This window comes from Microtus pennsylvanicus, chromosome 6, assembly GCF_037038515.1.
Source record: "Microtus pennsylvanicus isolate mMicPen1 chromosome 6, mMicPen1.hap1, whole genome shotgun sequence".
Lineage (NCBI taxonomy): Eukaryota > Metazoa > Chordata > Mammalia > Rodentia > Cricetidae > Microtus > Microtus pennsylvanicus.
In genome coordinates, this window is record NC_134584.1 from 105,809,955 (window position 1) to 105,834,328 (window position 24,374).

A 24,374-nucleotide genomic window follows, 5' to 3' on the forward strand; every position below is an offset into this window, starting at 1 on the left:
TCTCCAAAAAGTGAACTTTACCCCCCCCCCCCACCAAATCATACAGAACATGCACCGGCTCAATAAACCATAAGCTGACGATGAACACCCATACCCAGGGGCATCTTCATTATCATCAATATCTTCCTACATACAGGGCAAGTGATCTCTGGAGTCTGGTTTGAGTGTTTTTCCTCATCTAGTTAAGTCAGTAAAATTAGTATCATTTTCAGAGTGAAAGCAAAAGAGAGGTAACTCAAAATGAAAACCGACCACAAGGCTACACTGAACTTGCAGCTCAGCCTGATGACAGAGTTTAGACCCCCAGAACCCATGTAAAGAGCAGGACACAGCGGTCTGCACATGTAGCTCAGGACTCCTATATCAAGATGGGAGAACACCCAAAAGCTCATGGGCCAGCTGGCCTCCAGCTCACAGCCAAGTCTGCAGAGACAAGAGACCCTGCCTCAAAACTTTCCCAGAAGATCCAAGTTCAGTTCTAGGAGCATTACAATGGCTCACAACTGCCAGTAACTCCAGTTCCAGGAAATCTGATGTCCTCTTAGGTCTCTACAGGCACTACATGAACACGTTACACTTGCATGCATATAAAACACACACAATAAAAATAAGTAAATCTTAAAAAGAAAACAGAAGCTGGGCAGTTGTGACACATATCAGCAGATTTTTGTGGGTTCAAGACCAGACTGGTCTACAGAGTGAGTTTCAGGACAGTCGGGGCTACATAGTGAAACCGTCTCTCAAAATAATAATTAAAAAAAAAAACAGAGCTTAGATATGGAATTCAAGGGTCAGAGGCTGCAGTAAGATCTCTGGACAATTATTTTTTGTTTTGTTGAAGACAGAGATTTACTATGTGTCCCCCCCAGGCTGACCTCCTGAGTGCTGGGATTATAGGCATACACCACTCTGTTTCAAGTCTTTCTTGACTAAACAGCAAATTTCAGACTGCCTCAAAAAAAAAAAAAAAAAAAAAACCAAGGGTCACTAAAATGGCTTACAGGTATGGGTGCTTACAGCCAAACCTGACAACCTGAGATTAATAGCTAAAACCCCCACAGTGAAAGAGCTAGTCACATGATAAGAGAACTGACTTCTGTGAGCTGTCCTCAGACCGCCAAAGGCACACCACGGGACACGTATGTGTACACACTGAGAAAAGTAACTGAGGTTGAAAAAAAAGGTTCACAATAAAACTCAGAAATTAGCTTACTTTCCTCCTTTTCAAACAGTGTCCATCACTGTTTGAAAAAAAAAGAATTACCATTTTTTTCAAAGCATTATCTTATGAAAATTCCTCTCCCTGTGTCTACTTCACACACCTCTAAATTTTCCACTTTGGGCCTGGGGAAGACGCCTCCCTTGCAGTGTTCATTTCTTCCACCAGGGGTCGCCCTTGTAAACATGTCTGAAATCAAAAGTCCAGCACTTGCCAAGAAAATGACATGAACGTTTCCATCGTGAGGGCAGGTACTGGCACCACCATCAATCCCACTGGTAAAATATGCTTCTTTGGAATCAGATTTGGAATCAGATGGATCTAATGGATCAGTCAAATGGATCTTTGCAGAAGGATCTATATGAACTTCAGCTATTCTTTATTATGGGACGTATAAGCATGTGTGTGTGTGTGTGTGTGAGAGAGAGAGAGAGAGAGAGAGAGAGAGAGAGAGAGAGAGAGAGAGAGAGAGAGAGAGAGAGAGAGAGAGAGAGAGAGGGAGAGAGAGAGGGGGAGGGAGAGAGAGAGAGAGAGAGAGAGAGAGAGCGAGCGAGCAATCAACTTCGGCATAGTTCTTCAGATATTGTCCACCTTGTTTTGTAAAACAAGAATCTCTCATTGCCTGGAACTCAACAAGCCAGCCAGGCTGGCTGATCAGGACTCCATGTAGTGTTTCTACCTCCCCATACTGAGATTACAGGTCCCCCACCTCATCAGACAAGCACTTTACTGACTGAACCATCTCCCTAGTAGTTCCTAGATACCATTTCTAAAGTCCAAATTAGAAACCTTCAAAGATGCTTTTAAAGAAATTTTCCCTACAACACAAGTGAGTCGTCTTTGGGGGCTTGTCACAGGCAGGGAATGGGGAACTGGCCTCATTCCTTTACACAGCCAGGACAAATCTTAGCAGTCAAAATCAGCAGAAGCGTGACTGGACTTGCCGAGGGTGGTGGCTAAGAAGAGTGAAAATGGCTTTGTAAATAACTTGGTGCAAGGCATGTAACCTGCTCAAGGCACTTCTTAATGGTGGCTCGGCCTCACTCCTGGTGACAGCATGGCAGAGAGCCCCAGCCTGAATTTCCAGGTGGCTGGTTAAGGATCATTATCTTTCAGTAAAACCAGATGGTCTGGGCTGAGACATAATTACAGGAAAGTGAAGGGACTCTCCAGCTCCAGGAAGGTTCTGCGAGTTGCCTTCCAGCCCGGCTCAGCCATGCAGAGATCTGAGAACACCGAGACCGGCACATGGAACTGGGTGTGTGTTCATTTCCATGAGAAGGTGTTGAATAAAGAAAGCCAGTGAGGGACTGAAGTCAATCTCACCCAGCACAACACCTTTCCTTTAGGGGCTGCTACCTGCTGCAAGGTCCACCGGGGAACTGAGACCCCTGAGCACCTCTGTCAGCTCAGCAATAGTCTCTAACTGGGGGTGCTCCATTACTGCAGAGTCTGAGGCTACCCTGGCTTGCACATCAAGACCCTTAAAAACAACCCCTCCTATAATCTGAACTAATAGTTTAAGTTACCCTTTGTCAACTATTTTACCCACATTTTAAGTATATGTAGAATATTATTGTTCCAGGCTCCATCTTAAGCACTTTACAAATACTAAACACACAGACCCAGAACTGTATGCAGCCTTTTTTTTTAGGGGAAAATGGGGGGAGCCTGACGGGAAGTGGGTCTGCGTGGTCCTGGTTGTTCTGAAGCTCACTCTGTAGACCAGGCTGGCCTCTGTCGAAGTCTCCTCCTCCCAAGTGCTGGGACTAAAGTGTGTGCCACCACTGACTGCCACATCTTTTTATCCATGGGGAAATTTAGGCAGATAGTAACTTATCAAGGCTCGGGGTTGGACCCAGGCAGTCTGAGATCTCTTGCTCCTGACTGTACTTCATGCCTCTATCTATAGCAGGCCCCGTGCTTGGCAATGTCTTTCTAGACGTGTCTAACTTCTGCATTAATCCACACCCATCTTCTAGCCCACTTGGAAGAAGCAGTGGTTAAAAGCAGAAAACCTGGAAGAGACAACTTAAGTGCAGACAAATAAAGCCCAAGCCGATGAAAGACTCTGGTGGCAGCGGGTGACTGAGTCTCAGCGACATTCTTTTCCTGTCATTGCCATCGTGCCAGGGTTGGTCTCCCTTGAAGGATCCCATTTCTTCTCCACTGGGGTGGCTGTGACTGGAATGTGAGTGGGTAGAAACAAAACTCTCACAGAAGCCTCCAAACATCGCAGAAAATGCCGGGGCTGAGGACCAGGGAGTCACCAGTCACCAAAGGCAGCTGACCACGGTGGGACACAAGGGACAGGTCTCCCCCCAGAGAAGTTCCACAGCTAATGCCAAGACCTTGGGGTTTAGTTTTACTTCAAAGTTACAAACGTATGATCAGGGAGGCTTCTGAGCTCCTGGGGGCCACACTGCCATGGTGTACCCCAAACTACAGCTCAAACACTGAATATGGAAGCTGAGAAGTTTCCCTGGAGTGGACAGTCTCTCCTTCAGAAGTCACCGGCCAGAAAACATCTCCCCGGTCCCTCGCTTTCTTAGATGGCATTGGGTAATGCTGGGGCATCCTCCATTAATGGATGTCCACAAAACTAGAAAGTACTACATTCTTACAAAACAACCACACTCAGCAGAAAATACCATCATAGCTCGAAAAACAGGGCAAAGACAGTCCTTCAGTCTGTCCACATCTGGGGCAAGTGGCCGAGGAGCCATGGACAAGAACTACAGTCTGGTCACTCAGAGAGGAAAAGGGATTTGCTCGTGCTCATTCCGCTCTCACTTCTGGGAATAAACGGGATAAAGGGCAATCCATCATCACCTAGACTGTCCCCAGATGTGTGAGGTCATTAATGCTGACTGTGGACACCTGCCCAGTTTCTACCTGAGCTAATGTGTTTCAAGTTCCACAGTAAATACCAGTGAGTGCTGATCACAATCAGGGTGAAGACTGCCATCAGTCTCACAAATAGGGCGTCTCGAGTCAGTCAGCAGCCAGGTTTATACTCTACATCTTGGTGCGGGGGCAGTTCCAAGGCCCACCCACTGCATGCCTAGCACAGCCAGGGTCCCTGATGCAGCACAGAAGAGCCAGCAGAGAACACAGAAGACGTGGCCATTGTACCAGAATTAAAGTAAGGATAGCCTGTGGGTCTACAGACGTCTCGTGCCCAGCAGTGGCTCCTGTTCCTTCAGTTCAGAGCATCTCCCTTTCCCTTCATGTCAAAACCAAGGAAAAGAAAAGCCAGTTTGAAATCATTTACTCTTGGGCCTTTCTCTTGGACAATCCCAGAATGGCCAGAGTCTGCAGATAAAACTTTCTGAGGCTTGATCGTGGCATAGCCCTACAGACCCAGTATTAGGTTCTAGTGTTCCTAGATGTCCTGTTTGGTGAGGACCCTGGTCCCAGTTATTTTAAGAGAAATGGAAAATGAAGTGCAAGAAGGTGAGGACTTTGTCCCTGTTCGTTCCCACCATGGTGGCCAGCCTGCCTTAGTCACCAAGGCTGCCAGGTGCCTTTCGATCATCAGCTACGCGACACAGGCACCCCTTAAAGTGCCCGTCACTCACAGTCCTCTCGCTTGCTTTTGCCTCTCTTGCCTGGACTTTGTCAGCCTCTCTCATGTCCCCGCTCTGAGGTGGCCTTTCGTTCTTTCACTCTCCCAGTCCCCCAATAAACCCCTTACACTAACTCTGTTGTGTGTGGCGTGTTCTCTTAGGGGCATACTTGGCGGGGTCGGCCACAGGTACCTACTTCGCTGCATTTTGTGCTTTCAGACCCTACCATACAGGGCAACTTATTTGGTCACCTCAAAAATGAAAGGGTGGGGGGGAGGGGAATAGGGTGGAGAGATGGCTCAGTGGTTAGCAGCACTTGTTGGTCTTCCAGAGGATGCGGTTCAAATCCCAGCACACATGTCAGGCAGCTCACAATTGCCATTAACTCCAGCTTCAGAGGATCTAATGGTCTCTTTTGGCCTAGCTGACTTTAAAAGGGAGTGGGAATTGGGGCTAAGGAGAAACCCTTTGGCTTCCACCATAGCAAGTCAGGACTATAGTGGCCTGGCTTTTAGCCACAGGCAGACACAGTACCTCACTACCTAAATACAGGGGTGCTAACTAGCACTGGCTTCCACCCCAGGGAGCATTCCTGTGGCAACTCCAAGACCTTTTGTCTATTGATTAGAAAGAGAGGCTGCCCACTTTCCCTTTCTGTGGGATTTCCTGAGGCCAGGGAGGGCCCTGTTCTAAATTCCATAGCAGTGGGATCCCTCACCCTCTCAACCCCTGATGTCTCTCCGCAAGACTAGGCAGCTGAGTACTGATGCCCCGATTCTCCTAGCCCTAGCCCTTATTAGAGTCTTTCCTATGAGCTCTCAGGCTTAGTCCCACTTGGGAATCAAGGCATGCTGGTCAAAACACCTAAAATCTGGGATCTAACGCGAAGGGTGCACACTCTCCTGGGAGCCTTGAAGAAAACTGCCCGGGCCTGGGTCCTGACTCCACCTAACTTAATACAGACATCCAGAGATGGGAGAGTCCAGAAACGGACACATCTTAGCTTTCCCCAAGCTCCTGTAGAATCCAGGGTGAGCAAAAAAGCTCTACAAAACTGGTTTGCATCAGGCGTAATAAGCACTTTACAAACCACTGTGTGAAACATTACTCAGCAAAGGCTCAGAGATTTTAAGTGTCTCTTCCAAGCACATGCCGCAACAAGTGGCAGAGTCATCAAACTGGCTGACCCAGCTGACCCAGAAACCCACCTTCTTAACTCCAGCCCAACCTTCTGGGGTTCAGGGGTTTCCTTCACTCCCCTGTCTCATCAGGAAAGTGAGGACACAGTGTCCATCACCCCATTTGTTGATCTGGACTGTCGGGTCCTCACACGACGGAAGAGACACACATCACCTCTTCAGACATGGTCAGGGTTGTTTTCTGCCCCACATCGGGGTTTGGTTTGGTTTGGTTTTTAATGTCAATAGCAGTGGCTTCTGTATGTATGGTGGTGGGTTAGATAACGACACGCTGCGGTATTTAACACGCCAAGGTGGAGATGAGCAGATGCTGGATATGGTTGCTGAATAAAATATGGTGTAGCCAGCGTGTTCCGCGATGAGAGGAAATGAAGCACTAGAGCCTGCGCTTAGTGAATAAGCCCGACAAGAGACACCTTGCACCGTTCCATCTGCTCTGTGTGAACGCTCCCGATCAAAAAACCTAGACAGGACTTAGAGGTGGCGGTGGCAACAAGGGATGAATTTCTTTTTAATAATTATACATTTATTCATTTTGTTTTATGTGTGAATGTTTTAGCTACCTATATGTCTGTACACCACGTGAAAGCTTAATGCCACCAGAGGTCACAGGATGACATCAGGTCCCCTGGAAGTGGAGTTAAGGGTGGTTATGAACCACCAAGTCGGTGCTGGGAATCAAACCTGGGTCCTTGAAAGATCGGCAGGTGCTCTTAATCACTAAACCGTCTCTGCAACCTCCTTAGTAATGTTTATATTTATTTACTTGTGTGTATGTTCCGTGTGGGGGGTGTATACATGTCATGGCACATGTGTGGAGGTCAGAAGACAACTTGCAGGAGTCAGTTCTCTCCTTCTACCATTTGAGCTTGAGTAGAAAACTTGGGTCATCAGGCCTTGAGGCAAGTGGGTGAAAACCCACTACGGAGTCCTCTCACTGGCCCAAGGTGAATAATCTTGGGGGTTTTGCTAAAACTGTTTTATGTTGTCTATATTAAATTTTATCTTCTTGAAGTTTGAGGGCAAATGCAACTTCTACGCATGGTTTCTCTGTGTAGCCCTGCCTGTCCTGGAACTAGCTCTAGCTGGCTTCAAACTCAGAGACCTGCATGCCTCTGCCTCCCAAATGCTAGGATTAAAGGCCTGGAAACCCAACTTCTCTTTAATCTGAATGTTTGTGTGTGGCTGCACATTAAGTGTGTACACCACACGTAAGCCTAGCTGCCTCAGACACCAGGAGGAGGGGTCAGAGTCCCTGGAACTCGAGTATATAGATGATGGTTGTAAACATCTGTATGGATGCTAACACTGAACCCACATCCTCTGCAAGAACAAGTGCATCTCTGTTGGGCCATTTCCCCAGTGCCCAACAACATTTTCAATGGGTATGATGTTTGATAAAAGAATCTTTCTCTTCCCACTCTTCTTTTCCTACATTTTCAATTAAAAAAAATTAGGGTCAGGAGAGATAGTTCCTCTGTTCTTATGGAGCACACACACATACACATATAATTTTTTTTTTGAGACGGGGTTTCTCTGTGGCTTTGGAGCCTGTCCTGGAACTAGCTCTCTAGACCAGGCTGGTCTCAAACTCACAGATAAATTTTTTTAAGACTCTGAAATCTGCCGGGTGGTGGTGGCGCACGCCTTTAATCCCAGCACTTGGGAGGCAGAGGCAGGCGGATCTCTGTGAGTTCGAGACCAGCCTGGTCTACAGAGCTAGTTCCAGGACAGGCTCCAAAAGCCACAGAGAAACCCTGTCTCGAAAAAAACAAAAAAACAAAAACAAACAAAAAAAAGACTCTGAAATTTATATGATTAACCTATTGCTACCAGGATGGATAAATTATGCTATAGCTACCATGACTCCACAATAAAAGGAATGTAGTGCGGCATCATGTCTAGAAACGTTTTCCTTTTGCAGTGCTGGAGGTAGAGTCCAGGGCCTTGAGCATACTAGGCCAGCACTCACTCTGCCCTTGGACCACATCCCCAGCTCCTCCAAAAGCATCTGTAAACCTTAACAACAGTATGTGTCAAACTACTTATCTCATTTTATGACTTAGAAAATTAAGAGGCAGCCGGGTGTGGTAGCATAGTCTTTAATCCCAGCACTTGGGAGGCAGAAGTATGTGGATCTCTTGAGTTTGCGGCCAACATGGTCTATAGAGTGAGTTCCAGGGCAGCCAAGGCTACAACATAGAAAAACTCTGTCTCAAAAAAATAAAAAGAAAGTGAAAAAGGAAAAAGCTATAAAAAAGATAAAAAGCAGGCTCATGGAGACCTGGGACTGAGGTGACGTGAGTATTGGATTGTCAGTAGATCTAAGGGGGGCTGGATCAGGGGATGGGTGAACCACTTTATGAGTACACTTATAAAAATTAACGTGCATTTACACTGGGCAAATTGTAAGGTGTGTAAATTATAACTCAATGAACTTGAAGAAATATAGTCATTAGGGTTTCATTTGAGGAGTACCCCATGAGCCAGGGACTACACACCCAATAATAGCACAGCTATCAAAAAGTAAAGAATGAAGAGAGAAGCCACAAATATTCCTTAATTAACAGTAATTACAAGAGCAACCAGGAGCCAGATGTGGTGGCACATGCCTGTAATCCACAAACTTTGGAGGTGGAGGCCAGAAGATCAGGAGATCAAGATCATTGTCATCTATGTAGAATTCAAAGTTTCAATAAAACAAAATAGGCAGGCCAGAGAGATGGCTCGGCTAGCGAGGATGACCGCTGCCAAACTAAAGACCTGAGTTCAATCCCTGGGACCCAAACAGCAGAAGGAGACCTAAATCCCCACGAGCTGTTTCATGACCTCCACATGACCATGGCATGTGTTTGCACATACTCACACAGGCAACCCAGTAGCAACCATGATACATAGGTATTAAGTGAGCACCTCGTGTTGGCTCCTATGCTGTTGGGGAGCCAGTTGGGTGTTCCGGGATTTTTGTAGTTGCTCTTTGTTTTTCAAGACAAGGTTTCTTTATGCAGTAGCTCTGGCTGTCCTGGACCTCACTATATAGACCAGGTTGGCCTTGACTCTCAGAGATTTGCTTGCCTCTACCTCCCAAAACTACGGTTAACGGTGTGCATCACTATGCCCAGTTAAGGTTAGGTTTTCTAATCGACTTTTTTCCTGGTGGCAGCTGAGAGTCACAAAACCAAACGACCATCAATCTAGGATCACTTTCCCAAGCACGAGAGAACACAGAAATGCCCAAAGCCATTTGGGCCATCGGGTACGGGGAGTTGTCACAGAATTCAGAACTTTTGCTTGAGACAGCCTGTGTTGTGCATGCTGGCCTTTAGCTTTTGAACTCAGGGGGTTCTCCTGCCTCGGACTCTGGGGTTGCTGAGATTCCAGGAAATCCAGAATATTTGGTTCATTCAATAACTCAAGAATGAGATCTAAAACGCTCTTCTGTAGAGAATGAACACGAGGCCAGGCCTCTCACCAAATGTGGGCTGTGCCGGAGAAGCACAGACCCTCCGCCTCTGACCTTTAAACAAAACTCCTAAACAAACCCAAAGAAAGGCTAGAAGTCCAAACTGCAGAGGGAGGCGTTTCCCAGTCTGCAGGTCACATGCATCAGCAAATGACTCCATGACAAGCGCCCACTTGTCCACCACAGCTTACAAGAGGCAGCTTTTTCTTTAATGGATGCTAGCATAATTTTTCATTATCCAGAACAAGCAAGCATTGATGGGAAAGGCAGCTGCTTCCACAGAGTGTTTGCTAACCTGCTCAGCCTGCCTGGAAAGGTAATTGCTCAGGAGAGAAATCCCACAACAATGCCACATCCCTTAGAGAGGGACGGGGGAGTGTACCTCAGTTTGGGGGGCTCATTCTAAGAATACCAAGTCAGGGCCAGGAGGTGGTGCAGTGGTGGCGCACGCCTTTAATCCCAGCACTCGGGAGTCAGAGACAGGCGGATCTTTGTGAGTTCGAGGCCAACCTGATCTACAAGAGCTAGTTCCAGGACAGGTTCCAAATCTACAGAGAAACCCTGTCTCGAAAAACCAAAAAAGAAACCAAGAGTGACAGATATAACTCAGTGTTTGCTAGCTTGCCAAAGGTTCAGTCTCAAACCTCAGTGCCACAAGAAGGTGTGTGTGTGTGTGTGTGTGTGTGAGAGAGAGAGAGAGAGAGAGAGAGAGAGAGAGAGAGAGAGAGAGAGAGAGAGAGCACAAACTAGTAGTGGGCGTGGTGACTCCAGCATTTGGAAGGCTGAGGCAGGATTATGAAGTAGAGGCCAGAGTGGGTCTGAAACCAGCTGGGCTCCACAGTAAGGCTCTGACAACGACAGTTAACAGTGGTTAAAAAAACCCATGAAGGCCAGCCAGTAGGTACAGGTGCAGTGTACAAAGTGTACAGCCACAGGTCACATACTCTAGATGCCATAGTATGAGTACTGCGACACCTGCCATATAGCCCAGTTCCTCTAACCTTTTACCTCCGTGGCTGCAGCTCTTTCAAAAGACTCCATTATTCATTAACCCGGTGTGCTCCCGGTTCCACTGCGACCAAGAATTGGAAACTTGCACACATTCAAATTCTCATGCCAGGTTCCTCACTAAGGTATTGTTTGCGACACACAAGCATGGGCACCAACCCAAGTATCCATCAGGGCAGAATTAGCTAAATAAATGGTGGTATTTTCTTGGGGCAAAATGCTATGTAGCTATAAAACAAAAAAGCTCCTTATACCTGGTTGTTGAACGATCAGTACATTATGTTAGGGCTGGGCACAGTGGCTCAGACCTGCAATGCAGCAGTAGGAAAGTTGAGGCAGTTAAGAGGATTGTTAAGAGCCTCAGGTCAGGGCTGGAGAGATGGCTCAGAGGTTAAGAGCATTGCCTGCTCTTCCAAAGGTGCTGAGTTCAATTCCCAGCAACCACATGGTGGCTCACAACCATCTGTAATGAGGTCTGGTGCCCTCTTCTGGCCTGCAGGCATACACACAGACAGAATATTGTATACATAATAAATAAATAAATAAATAATTTTTAAAAAGAGCCTCAGGTCAATGTGAACTATACAGTGAACTCCGGGGTAGCCTGAGCTAATAGAATGAGACCTTATCTCAATAAACAGCAAAATAATGGATATTTTTGCAAATGCTCAGGACTTGGGGCAAGTCACAGGCCACTTAGGATGTCCAACATGCCAATCCCCTGAGGATCGAGACCTTCCCAAGAATTCACACATCACAGGACCCAGGAGCCCTTGTGTGGGATGGCACTTGTGGTGAGGTGGGTGGAGGGTGACCCACACAAGTGAAAGAGGAAAGGCACCGCAGGCAGTTGGCAGTTGTCTGCGGAGAAGCATGACAAAGCCAACTCTAGTAACCAGATCCTCCACAAGAAGGTTGTTCAGGTCCCCTGCATCTTCCTAGGTAAGCGGTCTCATATGCAATGCGCAGAGGCTGAAGTGAACCATCACAGATGTGGGCACAAAGGCCTGGGGTGCTGCAGCAGGCGCATATGAGCATGTGTGGGGTTTTGGGGGTGTGTTTTGAGACAGGGTTTCTCTGTAGTTGCCTGCTGAGTGCTAAGATTTCAGGTGTGCACCACACCACTGCCTGGCCCGTATGGGACACCCCCTTTTTTTGAGACAGGAATTTCACTAAGGTTAGCCTTGAACTCTCGATATTTCTGCCTCCTGTCTTTGTCTCCCAAGTTCTAGAATTATAAAATTGCACTGCCACAGCTGGCTCAGTATAATGCACAGAGGTCATTTTGGCTGACTTTACATCCTTCCTTCCTACAAAGCATATTTATATAAAGACTTCATTCCTCAAGACACCTTGCCCAAGAGCAGCTGAACAAGGAAGTCATTGCAGGCCTGTTCTCAAGGGCAAAAGATTTAAACAGCACAGCAGCAGACTCGCACTCAACAGACAGAACAGGATGCAGAAATTTTCAAAAGGTGGCGGTGAGGCTGTCTGTCCATGGTGGTGAATGCCTTTATGCTCAGGACTCAGGAGAAGTCTGGTCTACAAAGTGAGTTCCAGGACAGCCAGGGCTACATAGAAAAGCCTCGTCTCTGGGGCACTGAGCTGAACAGAGAATTCTCAACAGAAGAAGTTCAAATGGCCAAAAGACACTTAAGATCATGCTCAACTTCCTTAGCGATCAGGGAAATGCAAATCAAGACAACTTTAAGATACCATCTTACACCTGTCAGAATGGCTAAAATCAAAAACACCAATGATAGCCTTTGCTGGAGAGGTTGTGGAGAAAGGGGTACACTCATCCATTGCTGGTGGGAATGCAAATTTGTGCAACCACTTTGGAAAGCAGTGTGGCAGTTTCTCAGGAAATTAGGGATCAACCTACCCCTGGACCCAGCAATACCACTCTTGGGAATATACCCAAGAGAGGCCCTATCATACAACAAAAGTATATGCTCAACTATGTTCATAGCAGCATTGTTTGTAATAGCCAGAACCTGGAAACAACCTAGATGCCCTTCAATGGAAGAATGGATGAAGAAAGTATGGAATATATACATATTAGAGTACTACTCAGCAGTAAAAAACAATGACTTCTTGAATTTTGCATACAAATGGACGGAAATAGAAAACACTAGCCTGAGTGAGGTAAGCCAGACCCAAAAAGAGGAACATGGGATGTACTCACTCATATTTGGTTTCTAGCCATAAATAAAGGACATTGAGCCTTAATTCGTGATCCTAGAGAAGCTAAATAAGAAGGTGAACCCAAAGAAAAAGATATAGGCATCCTCCTGAATATTAACCTTCTTCAGGCAATGAAAGGAGACAGAGACAGAGACCCACATTGGAGCACCGGACTGAAATCTCAAGGTCCAAATCAGGAGCAGAAGGAGAGAGCAGGAACTCAGGACCGCAAGGGGTGCACCCACACACTGAGGCAATGGGGATGTTCTATTGGGAACTCACCAAGGCCAGCTGGCCTGGGTCTGAAAAAGCATGGGATAAAACTGGACCCGCTGAACATAGCGGACAATGAGGATTACTGAGAACTCAAGAACAATGGCAATGGGTTTTTGATCCTACTGCACATACTGGCTTTGTGGGAGCCTAGGCAGTTTGGATGCTCACCTTACTAGACCTGGATGGAGGTGGGCGGTCCTTGGACTTCCCACAGGGCAGGGAACCCTGATTGCTCTTTGGGCTGATGAGGGAGGGGGACTTGATCGGGGGAGGGGGAGGGAAATGGGAGGCGGTGGCGGGGAGGAGGCAGAAATCTTTAATAAATAAATAAATAAAAACAAAATAAAATAAAATAACAACAGAAAAAAAAGAAAAGCCTCGTCTCAAAACAAAAACAAAACAAAGAACAAGAGTGAGTGGTGGCACACAGGAGGCAGAAGAATCAACGTGAGCTCAAGGCCAACCTGGTCTATAGAGTGAGTAACAGCACAGCCCAAGCTACATGGAGAAACCCCATCTTGAAAAACAAAACAAAAACAAACGAGAAAGCTGGAGTGTAACTCAACAAAGCACTTCCCTAGCATGAAGGAGGTCCTGGGTTCACACTCCATCACTGCTAAACAACCTTTTCTTTCTTTTTTTTTTTAATATTTATTTATTTATTTATTATGTATACAATATTCTTTCTGCGTGTATGCCTGAAGGCCAGAAGAGGGCACCAGACCTCATTTCAGATGGTTGTGAGCCACCATGTGGTTGCTGGGAATTGAACTCAGGACCTTTGGAAGAGCAGGCAACGCTCTTAACCACTTAGCCATCTCTCCAGCCCCCTAAACGACCTTTTCTATATCATTCTATTGATCTGTTTGGGGTGAGGGGATGGCTCACTGAGTAAGAGTTCTCGCTCTGCAAGCCAAAGGGCCTGGGCTTGAATGCCTGTGACCCCGGTATTAGAGTGGACAGAGACTGGCCGATCTACAGCTCACTGACCACCAAGCCAGCTCACCAACACACTTTACACTTAGGGAACTCTAATAAGGTTAAGAAGGAATTTAAAGACACCTGATACCCTGCGGCTGGCCTCCATGTGTGCGAGCATAGGCTCATGCATTCACTCTCGTGTTCATATATCATACACTGTGTACACACACAATTTAAATAAGTAAATAGATTGTTTTCCTGCCTTTACCTAACAATGGTTTTCATTGTCTTTATTGAGAGCTGAACTGAAAGAGGAACCTGTGTTTAGTTGACTGTAGCCAACAGCAACCAGTGTGGGTGACACAGCTCCCAAAACCCTGAATGTGGGTCTCAGATGCATTATTGAGTGAAGACACTCAGGGCATGGGAGCCTGTGGGTCTGCCTGACTCTTTGCGGTTTGATAAGAACATTCTCTGGGCTTCAATCTAGCAACATAAATGATAGATGATGTTTTTCTCCTTCCAAGAGTCAGGCTTTAAGAGGGACTTTGACCCCTGGAGCTGATCCCAGGGCAAAGGGGTAAGGATAATAAGTGGCCCTCTGCAAAGGGAGGGACAGGAAGAGAGAAGAATCAGGAATACTAGAATTATGTGGCGGACTCCATGGAGAAAGGCCAGTTACAAGGGCACCGGAGGGTAAGATAAAGACCAGCAGAGACAGGTTAACAGAGACAGCAAGGAACAGAATGATTCCCATGATGAAAGCCAACCTCTGATTGGACCAGCCCCCTCCTAGAGGCCCCTTTCTCTGTTAGCACAGGTGGCTCCAGCAGGTGCCACCACTCCCCGGCACTGCTAGGCACTAAACACAGAGTCTGGATAAATCTGGACTTTGGCCTTAACTGTGCCTCTAACTAGCTGTGGAACTATCAGGAAAATTCATTCATCCTCTTTCTAAAATCAAATGTTTGGATATAGTAGCCCATGCATTGGGGAGGCTATGGCAAGAGAATCCATTCCAGTTTGAGGCCAACAACCTGGGCTACAAAAATAGACATAATGGCCATGATGTCTGTAACCCTACTCAAGAGGATTGCCACAAGCTTGAAGCAGCCTACACTATATGGTGAATTCCAGGACACAGAGTAAGACTGTGTCAAACTAACAAAAAGGCTCTTCATCTTACGGACTCCATAGGAACATCTGAAGCGAGATCCTATGAAGTGAGCCACTAAGTATTGCTATTACATGGCAGTGGCCCAATTTGCAGAGCTAGAATCTTCTGCAGCTGCCCCAAAGGCCACTCCATGAGGGGGGGCGGGGCAGGGGGTGGCACCCAGAAGGCTGAGCAGGCTCTAAAGAAGGCTGAACTTTTTGAGGAGGCTGGGATACCAGCAGGGCTCCCCATCTCCCTGCTCACCCTCAGCAGTGGTCATTCCTGCCTACAGGTGTGGCTGCCCCTGCCTGTGGGGGTGTCTACACAGATCTGCTCTTGGGAATCTGATCCTTCCCCAACCCTTCTCATCAAAGCTTTGGTACAACAGGGAACAGAGTCCGACCTTGCCAGCCACTCCCTTCCCAGAATGCTTGTGATCATAAAAGGAAGTGTCCTGGGTAGCTTTTCTGCTTTCCTGACCCCTCCCTAAAGCCTCAAGAGCCAGGGTTTCTGAGGGTGGGGGTGATGGGCATCGGAAGTCTGAGCTCCTGGAATGTAAGTACGAGGACAAGGATGCCCGTTGGAGACTCCATAGCCTTGAGCTGCTGAGTCTCCAGAGGGTCTCAAACTCTCAGAAGGGATCTCTTCTTTGGAAATAGCCATAAGGGGTTAAAATGGATATTTTGGGGCTTGGAGAGATGGCTCAGAGATCACTCAGCCTGTACTGCTCTTCCAGAGGGCCAGAGTGGGGTTCTTAGCACCCATGGTGGGTGGTTCACAATCAGCCATGACAACTCCAGGGGAACTAATACAGCCCCAGCCTTTGCGAGCACTGCACACAATCATACACGGGTCCACAGATACACAAAATGGGGTGTTGTGGTGTTGAAGATAGGGGTGGGGTGAGAGAAAATGCCGGAGACCCCACTGTGGCATCAATGACTGGCTATTTCCAGTACCTTCACCCTTTAACCCAAGTCCTCAAAGCACCTGCAGGTACCAGCATTGCTTTGAATTCTGGATGGGGACAGTTTGTCCTGAGGCAAACCACTACAGCAGCCCAAGCCTCTCCCTCCCTCAGGGCAGGGAGAAGACAAAAGTCCTGCAGGGGCAGGTGGTACTGTCACAAGGCCCTTTTAGAAGGAGCCTTTGGGGACTTGGACAATGCAGGAACTGGTGGTTCTGAGACTAAGTTGGCTCCACACCTTGGCGTTGTTGGCTCTGGCAAAACTTGAAAAGGCCATCTGGATATTCCCAAAGACCGTCGTTTGCTTAAGTAAAACCAAAGCCTTTGGTGTATATAATTCCCAGAGAAAGCCCTAGCTTCTAACAAGATACACAGATTGGATGGGTGGAGGTCTGGCCCACAGGACAAAGTCTCCAATCAATGCCAAAAAGCTGTGCATTAACCCTGGATGCGGGTCCAGTGCACTCCATTGATGCCAGCTTTAAATACTTTCATTCTTAATGGACCTCTTTTGCTGCCTGGGCACTTCAGGCCAATCAGTCTCAAGCCTTCTCTCTTAAACACCCTCTCAAGCCGTCATCATAGGCTCAACCAGAAAGCAGCTGGCCTAAGCCTGCCTTCTGATTACACAACACATTCATTTTTTTCCACAGGCTGGTAGTGGAGGCTTCTCAGAATCATTGGAAGGCTGTGAGCCTCCTCACAGAAGGCAGGGCCAGCAACGCTCACTGGATGAGGTCATTTACTGAAAGCTAGGACAGGTTGAGCTGGTGGCTCACATCTGTAATTCCAATTCTGGGGAACCTGCTAAAAGTTTGCCATCTTTCTGGACTACACCGTGAGGACAAACCTAGTCTGAGCCACACAGTGAGAACCTATCTCAAAGGGCAAAAAGGAAACAAAAAATGAGGGCTGGCAAGATGGCTCAGCAAGTAAGAGATGCCAAGTCACATGACGGCAGGAGAAGACTCCTGTTTTCTGACACAATGTGGTCTATGTACACACAAACACAATAAGCAAATAAAATATAATGAAAACAATGCAGAAGAAAATTGGTAACATTTAAAAGTTCACAGTATTTGTCTTTTAAAAAAGAGAAACTATTACTATAACACAAAATCCTTAACTTAAAAGTATGTTTCAGCCGGGCGGTGGTGGCGCACGCCTTTTATCCCAGCACTTGGGAGGCAGAGGCAGGCGGATCTTTGTGAGTTCGAGACCAGCCTGGTCTACAAGAGCTAGTTCCAGGACAGGCTCCAAAACCACAGAGAAACCCTGTCTCGAAAAACCAAAAAAAAAAAAAAAAAAAAGTATGTTTCAATGGTTTGACTATATTCCCCAGGTTGTACGTCAATCATCAGTTACTACTTCCCGACACCCTGGCCACGCCACTTCATCAGCTCTATGCCCAGCAGGCTCCTCCCACTTCCTGCAGCCTTGCGTCCACTATTTGTTCTCTGCCTACCCTGGGCATTTCATGCACATACGATACCTGACTTACATGTCTTCATTCTTAATATGGTTCAAGATCAAGTACTACATGTTTGATGGGAATCATACAGTAAGATTTGGATGTGGGTTGCATGACCCTCAGCAGTGTGCTGTGTTGCTAAACCATGTCAAGCTACATGTAAGCTAACTGAACCATGTCAGGCTACATGTTAGCTAACTGAACCATGTCAGGCTACATGTTAGCTAACTAAACCACGTCAGGCTACATGTTAGCTAACTAAACCACGTCAGGCTACATGTTAGCTAACTGAACCACGGCAGAGTACATGTGCTAACTGAACTTCCATCTTACACATTGTAAGTCAAGAAGACCATGATATGCCGGGCGATGGTGGCGCACGCCTTTAATCCCAGCACTCGGGAGGCAGAGGCAGGCAGATCTCTGTGAGTTCAAGACCAGCCTGGTCTACAGAGCGAGTTCCGGGACAGGCTCCAAAGCCACAGAGAAACCCTGTCTCGAAAAACCAAAAAAAAAAAAAAAAAAAAAAAAAAAGAAGACCATGATATGAAGAGTCAAGTGTCCCATGCTCCCTTTTTTGTTTGTTTTCCTTTTGTTCTTCCCCAGATAGGGTCTCACTATATGTATAGATGGCCTTGGCTAGCTTTCAACTGCCTATGTGGCCCAGGTTGGTCAATCCTCCTGCCTCAACTTCCTAAGATGTTAGAATTACAGACATGAATATAGTTCCATGCCTAGTAATACAAAAATAGCTGTTTTAGGGAGTGGAGTGTGTGTGTTCTGTGTGTGCAGATTATTTGTTTGGGAAGAAGTAGAAACTGAGTACCTCCTTCTACCACTCTCTTATCTTTTGAGATGGTGTCTTGTGTATCCCAGGGTGGCTATACAACCAGAGGGATCACAGGCATGTGCCACCATGTCCAGTTTGCTCAGTTCCGGGGACCAAATCCATGACTTCTTGCGTGGCAGACAATCAATTACTCTGCCAATGGAGCTACACTCCAGTGTCTGTCTTGTTTTTTATTGTTGTCTTTTAGATGGAGACTTTCTGTGTAGCCTTGGATAGACTGTAACTCAAGGTTTCAACCCTCCTTTTGCCTTTGCTTCCTGAGTACTAAATGGCACCAAATCTAGATGCTAACAATCCCATCGCACACAAAGCCAAAGCAGAAGAACTGCCAGAAGTTTGAAGCCAGCCTAGTCTATGTAGCTGAGTTCCAGGCCTGCCGGTCTCTACTAAGTCCCTCACTTTGAGGAAAAAAGTCTGGAGAGCACAGGCGGCAGAGGAGAAGCATGCAGATCTGGACTTAGCACGTCTTGACCCTCTACGTCCAGCATGTCTCACTCCAGCATCTACCTCAAAACCTTTGTTCCTTCTCAAACCATATGCAGGCACCATCAGAAACTTCAGATCCAAAAGTGACACCTTGGCTTTATTACAGGGAAGGGACATAGAATGTCTTTTTAAATTACAAACCCGAGCTCTGTCTGTGCCTCTCGTGTGCATGGCTATAGCTTATATAAAATCCATGTGCTTAAAAATACAACAGCAGGGGGCTGGAGAAATGGCTCAGTGGTTAAGAGCACTGGCTGCTCTCCCAGAGGACCCAGGTTCAATTCCCAGCACCCACATGGCAGCTCATAACTGTCAGAAGATCCAGTTCCAGGGGATCTGACACCTTCACACCAATGCACATAAAATAAAGTTAAATAAACCATAAAAATATTTTTAAAAAAATACAACAGCAGAAGCTTGACTTCTGCAATCCAATAAGATGCTTCCAGGCTCATCCCCCCCAAGTGGAAGAACAAAGAGGGGGGCAGGCCAATCAAAGGCGAGGCACTCCTCCTCTTGACCGCGCAGAATGGAAGGTCATGTCTGAAATGCCTTGCATTTAAGATCCTACACTAAATAAAACATTCTTGGGATGAGAGAGGCATTTGAATAAGGACGAGGCATTGGATGCTGCCTGTGAGAACAGCGTACGGTTCAGAAGGGGCATCCTGTCTCTTGGAAATGAAACTCAAGTAGCTATACAGTTTGTTTTCCTAAATACTAACTTAAACATTGCTTTGGATTGTACGTGTTATGGCTGGAGAGATGGCTCAGCAGTCAAGAGTGTGTAATGTTCTTACAGGACCCACGTTTGACTCCAGGCACCCATATTAGGTAATTCATAACTACAGGTAACTCCAGCTCCAGGGAATCTAATACCCTCTTTCTTGCCTCCAATGGTACCTGAAGATATATAAATGTGTTCATAGTCACACACATACACATGATTATATGATTTAAAACTAAGATGAGCCAAGTATGTACAGTGTTGCATGATTTTAATCCCAGTACTTGGGAGGCCGAGACAGGTAAATGTCTCAGTTGGAAGCCAGCCTGGTCTACAAAGTGAGTTCCAGGACAGCCAGGGCTGCACTGAGAAACCCTGTCTGAAAAAAACAAAACTTAAATTAATTTACTTAAAAATAACTTTAAAAAATTAAACTTGTTTAAATGGTAGCACGTTATGTGGTACTCAACTCAGGCATCCCTATCTACTCCAGGGCACCCCTACCCTACCGTCTCACACGTTCATTGCTCCTTTGTAGGGAAGTGTTCAGCACCCTTCCGGCTTCACCGAGAAACACTGGCCATTCTCATCATCTGTAGTCACACTCCTGTGAACGTATTTCTCCTACCTGACTATAAAATGCCTTCTGACCCACTGTTCCCCATCCTGCTAACCTCCTCCTCCCCCCAGCCTCTGGGAAGTACAACATACTTGCAAACCACTGACACAAAGCAACAAGCTTTGCAGGATAAACTGTAAAAGGAGGTGGTTCCTTGCACTTCTGAAAAGGTTTTTATAAGATCCTACAACAGGAATACAAAGTAAAATCACCCAACCATGTACACATTGAGAACATGATGAAGGCTGACAGGCCATGAGGACCGCTGACTCAGCTGCCCCAGCGGCCTCTACTCTGCCCTGGGCATCTTCCCTATAACCACATCACCCTCCAGCTGCTGCCCAGGGCATATAGACTTACTGGGACACAAAAGGCAGGTGTCCATTTCAACCGCGAAAGATCTGAGCTACACTGACCACCACTAAATATGTCTAGCACACAGCCAGGCAGAAGCCTGTAAAGCCAGCATGGGCAAGGCAGCAAGGTTGAGAGTTCACATCCAGTCTGTCTCAAAAAGGCCTGTTCAAGAACCTGTCTCAAAAAAACAAAGCAAAAGAGCTGGACATGGTGACACAAACCGTTAATTCCAGCACTTGGGAGTCAGAGACGACAGGTGGACCTGAGTTCAAGGCCAGCCTGGTCTACAGGGAGAGTTCCAGGACAGCCAGGGCTACACAGAGAAACCCTAACTCAAAATAACAAAAAAGAAAGTCAGTGAAACACTGTGAAGGCTTCGGTTCTCCCCTTCATGGTGTGGTGCCCAGGAGACTGAGCTCAGGCATTGTTGGCAGCAGTGCTTTTACTTGCTGAGTTCTCAACTGCCCGGCTCTTTTTTTGGTAATTGTGGGTCCTGGGAACTGAACTTATATCTTTGAACTTGCAAGATAAGCACCTTGCAAGGTAAGCTACCTAGTTCTCTACAACTCTTAACACAAATTGTCCTAGCTGGAGTGGTGGGCCCACAGCCTCAACCCCAGCACTCAGGAGAAACTCAGAAACAGGTGGATCTCTGAGTTCCAGGCAAACCTGCTCCATATGAGGACTTCCAGGACAGCCAGGGCTATACAGAGAAACCCCATCTCAACACAAACACACACACACACACACACACACACAGAGAGAGAGAGAGAGAGAGAGAGAGAGAGAGAGAGAGAGAGAGAGAGAGAGACAGAGAGAGAGAGAGACAGAGAGACAGAGAGAGAGACAGAGAGAGAGAGTTCTAATTCACCCTATTTCAGAAACCTAATCTCTGTCTTTTTAGACTGATTTCCACAAATACAACCAGGAAGGACTCTGTGACAGATTAAACTAGGAGAACCCCAGTTTAATCCAAGCTCCGCCACCTCTCTGCTGAGTAAAGGGCCACCCCTTTACTTCTCAGAACCTCAGTTCACTTCACTGCAAAGTGGAAATGGTAGCTCCTCTATAGCACCTGGAACATGCACATTCCTTTCATCCCAAGTGATGCATTAGGGACAACTTAAGCATAGCCCAGAGGTCTCTCACTTAAGCATAGCCCAGGTCTCCCTCCCTTAAGCATAGCCCAGAGGTCTATTTTGCTCATGGGTGTGATTTCTTCTACAAAAAAACACCAGGTGAATACAGAAAATTATACCCAGCTGCAAAGCAGGAATGCACAAAAGTAGCAGCGTCAATGGGCTCAGGGACACGCCACGCCACACCCACTCACATCTGGGGCTAAAACTTTCCATGGATCTCTGATAACCCTTGTCCCAGTCCTGGCTGCACAGTAACAGCTAAAGAACTCACACAAAATCCTTGTCAGACATCTTGGTGAAGTGTGGGGTTTTTTGAGACAGGGTTCTGTTGTAGCTTTGGAACCTGTCCTGGAACCATCTCTTGCAGACCAGGTTGGCCTTGAACTCACAGAGGTCCACCTGCCTCTGCCTCCCAAGTGTTGGGATTAAAGGCCTGTGCCAGTCCCTGCTTTCTTTTTTAAAGAGACAGGGTCTGGAGGCTTGGCATAATGTCACTTAGTCCCGTCACAAGAAAGGCAGAAGCAGAGGCAGAGGGATCTCTGTAAGTTCAAGGCCAGAGAATTCCAGCTCAGCCAAGGCTACATAGTGAGACTTGTCTCACAGAGACACACAGAGAAAAACACAGAGGCAGAGGCTCAGGGTCCTGCTATGCTGCCCAGTTTTCACTTGAACACCTAGGTTCAAGGGATCCTCCTACCTCAGAACTAAAGAACCTGAGACGCTAGATACCACCACTGCACCGCACCTGACTTCTGCAAGCTGAAGGTAAGAATGCTGAGCCAAACCCTGTATCCCCACAGTACAGTGACTTATGTCAGTCGATTTCCATAGAGACTTTTAAGAAAGCTGTATCTGGTTTCAATAGAATGGATGTAGTTGCTACCTCACTCGAGTCTATGGGGTAAGACTCAGGTAAGATTGTACACAGCTAAAGCTTCAGCCCAGAGTTTGGCCCCTTGTAGTAAACACTGGTCGACTATTTATGTTCTCCCACCGTTTGCATACAAAGCTTAGTGCATAAGAGATGCTTATTGAGGGCTGGGAGTGCACTCAATGGTAGGACACATGCGTACCATGGAGGAAGTACTGGGCTCAGCACTCACCACTGTTACAAGAGTGAAACTTAGGGGTTACTGCTGCAAGTCTACACCCCTGCCCCTTGGGAGGCTGGCGTAGGATGAGTACAAATCCCTATCCAGCCTGGGCTACAGAGTGAGCATGAGGCCAGCCCAGGAAACTGAGTGAGACAAAGGGGAGTTGTGGGTGTGGCTTAGTGGTCAAGCACTTGTCTAGTCTGAATAAGGTCCCGGCATTCAATTCTCAGAACCTGGGTGAGGGGCACTTAGTGAACAGTTACTGAACCTGCCTTGACATGTCAGTGCTTTATTCATCTTAGTGGACTAATGAAGAGGTGGTGGCGTACACCTTTAATCCCAGCACTCAGGAGGCAGAGGCAGGTGGATCTCTGTGAGTTCGAGGTCAGCCCGGACTACAAGTGCTAGTTCCAGGACAGGTAGAACTGTTACACAGAGAACCCTATCTCAAACTCCACCCCCAAAAGGTTTACCCTTCTTTCACAAGAGGGTGGGATAGGGTGGCAACTCTCAAACTCCTAAGCTAGAAATGAAGCTTCGAGACTTTGGAGCCAAATGTGGCACTGAGCACAAATGCCAGAGACCCTGAGCCTGTCAGCAAGGGCTGTCTGGTCAGGTGCAAACAAAACAAGGACATCCACCACTGGTTACTGCAAATATGGGGCCAACTTTGTGTTAAGAAGCCTAGAGTCTGTTTCAACATCAAGGCCACGGCAAGGGCTATAAACCGACTAGACACTCATTTCAAAGGTCAACTGACCCGTGCTCAGATCTCAGGTCCACTCATCACTACACAGTCTCTACACATCACCTCATACTTCTGCCCCCATTTCCTCAACAACAGACCAACACGAGGCCAGAATTGGTGGCTCTCGCCTATCATTCTAGCACTTGGGAGAACTGGAGAGTCCGAGGATAGACTTTGTCTCAAAACAAAACAAGGCCTAGCATGGCAGCACATGCCTTTCACCCCAGCTCTCAGGAGGCAGAGGCATCCCTGAGTTCCAGGACAGCCTTGTCTACAGGAGTTCCAGAACAGTCAGGGCTAGAAAAACAAAAACAAAAACAAAAAACCCAGCTGGTACACTCCATTGATCAAGGCACTTGGGAGGCAGAGGAAGGCAGATTTCTGTAGGTTTGTGGCCAACATTGTCTATATAGTGAGTTCCAGGACAGCCAGATCTTTAGAGAGATAACCTCTCAAAAACAAACAAAAAATCCCCACAAACAATAAATTAACAAGTCAGAAGAGTGATGATTCCTGTTTTCTAAGGCAGTACACAGGATGAGTGCTCGATAATACTGACGGCTAGTCCAGGGCTACAACAGAAAATGAGCAGGAACTCAACAGCAAGGAGGGTCAGATTCAGCTGGGGCCAAAAGGCAGGACATTGGAGGTAACGCTAATCCCCATCAAACACACACCCCAGATCCTTTCTGACACAAGCCACTGTGCTGAGCTGAGCCGTGCCCGGTGAAGAATGGGTCTTGTTCCGGTCTCTTGCACTTTGTTTCCAAAGGACCCAGAGGCTCCTGGGCTAGGGGAACCACACACACACACACACACACACACACACACACACACACACACAGCACCCCACCCCCACCGGGTGCTTGGCCAGAAGGAAGAATCAGTTTGAACAGACTAGTTAGCTCATCTTGG

General features: G+C 47.0%; 1 protein-coding gene across 1 annotated transcript in view; it reads right to left on the reverse strand.

The window, feature by feature from the left end:
- The window catches only part of Cdh1 (cadherin 1), a 71,569-nt gene that overhangs the window by 20,535 nt on the left and 26,660 nt on the right, over nt 1–24,374 (reverse strand). The window lies entirely within an intron of this gene.